Consider the following 3,560-nt stretch of genomic DNA (forward strand, 5'->3'; position numbering starts at 1 on the left):
GATCAATGTGTCTCTCTCACATCGATGTCTCTCTCTTTTTCTCTCCCCCTCCCCCATTCCCTTCCTTCCACCCTCTCTAAAAATCAATAGAAAAATATCCTCAGATGCCCAGCTGGTGTGGCTCAGCAGTTGAGCATTGACCCACGAACCCAAGAGATCGCAGGTTCATTTCCTGGTCAGGGCACGTGCCTGGGTTGCAGGCTCGATCCCCAGTAGGAGGCTTGCAGGAGACAGCCGATCGATGTTTGTATCTTCTCTTCCCCTCTCTTTCTCTCTAAAATCAATAAAAACATATTTTTAAAAAATATCCTCAGGTGAGGATTAACAACAACAAAAAATGTCAGCTGGAGTCCCCGTAATCTCGGGCATGCCTGCCTATGCCATCACCGGAGGAGGATTAAAAAATACTGTCGCCTGCTTTGCACTCTGAGAACTTCTGACTTAATTGGTCAGGGCTGGGGCCTAGGCACTGGGATTTTGATATCCAACTGATTCCCAAAGGAACGGCAGACATGTAACTCAATTAGACTTCCTCTAAAAGTCCTATGACTCCTACAACATCTGGGATTTGCAGCCGGTGCAGGGTTCTCTCTCAAAGTCACGCCTGCGTCCACCTGTGCTTTTGGTTCCAGAGATCTATGCAGATATATAACCCAGCCCCCTTCTTGATTCCCAGTAAATGAAAAGCAACCAAACAAAACCACATGAAAGCATCCTTCAACCAAAGCCTTCGTTAGGTCAGTGAACTTTTGTGGAGACTTGTTGCAGCCGAAGAGATTTCTGTGGAGCAATAACCTTGACATGTTCAACCCTTTCCTTGAAATGCTCTTGACCTCACTCCTAGAGGTAGTTGCCCTTTGACCTTCACCTCTCGGAGTCACTGACCTTCTTTCTCTCACTGGTCCCTCTTTCCTTGGCATTTCTCATTTGTCCACCCTATCCCTTTCCTGGAGATCCCTTCCTGAGGATCCGTCAGCTGGTCCAAACCTCCCTCTATGGGGCAGAGCAGCTCAGTTCTTTCAAGACTTAATCACACCCATCAAGGTGCTCAGAATATAAAGGGTTTCCTAGTCAACAGGCTCTACCCTCTTAGTGAAGTCTTTTCATCATGAATAACAACATGTTTTCCTTTTACCCAAATGCCTGCGGAATCCAGGCCCCTGAGGAACAGATTAAGTGAAATACCTGCCTGTCCTGGACACTGCACTCCGGCCACTCCACTCGCCATGCCATGAATGGTGCTGAGGAATGCTAGCCCTTGGCCCTGTGTGTTTCTCACATCGCATTGTCCAGGTGGAGGTAACACCACGGGAAAATCCCTGAGGTTAGTGCTGACTCACAAATCAGAGAGTGCCCGCCTTCTGATGATAAAAACAAGATAATAATTCATGTGACGACGCCCCCTCCCTTCCTCTCATTCCACCTGTTTTCAGGGAAGGTGACTTTACCTTTTGAACCATGGCTTGGAGAAGGTGTCCTTGGCTAAGCCAGTCAGGACAGCCCATCACCCTAAGCCTTAGTGATTGGATTAAAGCTGTCACATCACCCAAGGCTGGCCACCTGGGGCAGCAGGGGGGAGCGGGGGGAGACTCCTGAGGCTTAATGTGGGACTTTGTTTAAGCTACTTAAAAAGCAGGCTCTCTCTAGCTGGGTTTGAATAGAAGATAGGAAGTCTAAAGCAGTTGTTTGAGAATAAAGCCAGATTACAGGGGGCACAATAACTGAGTCAAGAGACAAAAAAAGAGCAGGTCATTGACATCACCTGAGTCCCCTCACTGAGCAGCGCCTGCTCTCTACCTCTTAGTTATGTGAGCCATCTCCTCTCTTCAGCCTGCTGGGTGGTTTTTCTGGTGCTTGTGCTCTTATGAGTCCTAACTGATAGAGAGGAGCAGGAACTGAATTCACCATTCATTCCTCAGAGCTGATTGCCCCACAGCATTTCTTGACTGTTTCAAAGTAACCCTCCAAGGGGTCACCTTGCAGACAGTGCAGGTCCTGCCCTCTGGACCTGGGAGGCATTAGACCACTGATAAAAGGGCCACGTCACAGGCTGAACTGGGCCTAACAAACAGAGGCATGACTCAGACTATTAAGAGCCACTACTATAAAGAAAATTTTTTAAAATTTATTGCTCTTACAGAGAGAGAAAGGAAAGTAATAGGTTTGATCAAATAATTGAATCAGTGCCCCCTCCCCTGGGAACTGAGCTTTAGGCCACTTCACGATGGACATTTCACTTGCTTAGACCACATTCCACTTGCTAAGACCATTATCTCTCCCCTCCGGAGTTTCCCAGAATCCGCACCTGCACAGAGAATTCTCCGCCCAGAAAAAGCCCGCCTAGAGTCCTTTAAAAACCTCTGACTCTCTGTCTTTGGAGGCTGGCACCATTTTGGGGCTCTGCCCATCTGGTATCCAGGTGACCTAATAAATTTCATAAGTCTTTACCCCTTTTGTTCTCGGACGTTCCTCCTTCGGTGACCCTAACAGGAGGGAGGGAGAGAAGGAGGGAAGGGGAGAGAGAGAGAGAGAGAGAGAGAGAGAGAGAGAGAGAGAGAGAGATTTGTTCCACTCATTTATGCAGGGTGGTTCTGGGTGGGTTTATTTGAAATTCTGCTGACTACACCAAGCAAATGTCAATGTGGAAAAGGTCCAAATCTGTAAATCATTTATTTATAAAAGTTCATTTGAAGCAAACAAAGGATAAGCCTGGAAGAAAGATCTCCACAGACTTAGACAGATGCTTCCCAGAATGGCAGTTTGAAGTTTCTTTTATGAATTTGGAATTAAGGATGGAATGTAAGGGAGATTACATAAAGGAAAAAACCAAGGCATGGATTGAATGGCAAGATAGTTAACAAGATTATGTGCACTCTCCAGGGTGGTAACTCTTCAGAGTGGCCTAAAAAAGAGGCACCCTGACAGAACCTGGCTGGAGAACCTAGCAAGAGAACATGGCAAGAGAACCTACACAGAAGTTGGCTGGAGATCCTGGCTAGAGATCCTGGCTAGCCTGCTGATCAACTGAACGCTTCCTCCGTGTCATCCCTTCTTCGCCAACTCCATCCACACCTTTGGGGACCCCTGGACCTGCTAGGGTTGGACCCCAACAGAATAGAATCTACACTAAAAAAAGAGAAACATGGTAAAAAAAAAAAAAAGAGGCACCCTGCACAGAAATGCTCAAATCAGTTGAACACATTAGAATGCTTACATTTTCTTTTCTCCGAGAGGAAGATTGGGGAGCTTGAGAGGCGTGCCCAGGAAATCAGCTCCCTAAGAGGAAGTCTTAACCAAGGGGGCAGTGGCTGAGTGGATCATATGAGTAAGTGTCAGCCTACAGGACTGTGTGTGTGGGCTGGCCTCTTACCTTGCATGCTTGTTGCTGCCTGAAATTCCTTTAACACAAGATGAAACCTCTTGTTCCACAATCTACACTAATAAAAGACAAACATGCAAATTGACTGTACCTTCGCTATGCCTTAAGCCACGCCAACCAGCCAATCAGAGCGACTATATGCAAATTAACCCAACCAAGATGGCAACCGGCAGCCACGGAG

At 47.1% G+C, this 3,560-nt stretch overlaps 1 long non-coding RNA gene across 1 annotated transcript in view; it reads left to right on the top strand.

Annotated features, from left to right (window-relative positions):
- Positions 1-306: 306 nt before the first annotated feature.
- LOC106723875 overlaps positions 307-3,560 on the top strand; it is a 12,389-nt gene continuing 9,135 nt past the window's right edge. The window contains exon 1 of the long non-coding RNA XR_001359605.1: positions 307-1,324. This is a non-coding gene — a long non-coding RNA (uncharacterized LOC106723875). The remainder of the gene's footprint in view (positions 1,325-3,560) is intronic.

This window comes from Myotis brandtii, unplaced genomic scaffold (genome assembly GCF_000412655.1).
Source record: "Myotis brandtii unplaced genomic scaffold, ASM41265v1 scaffold1164, whole genome shotgun sequence".
NCBI classification, from domain to species: Eukaryota; Metazoa; Chordata; class Mammalia; order Chiroptera; family Vespertilionidae; genus Myotis; species Myotis brandtii.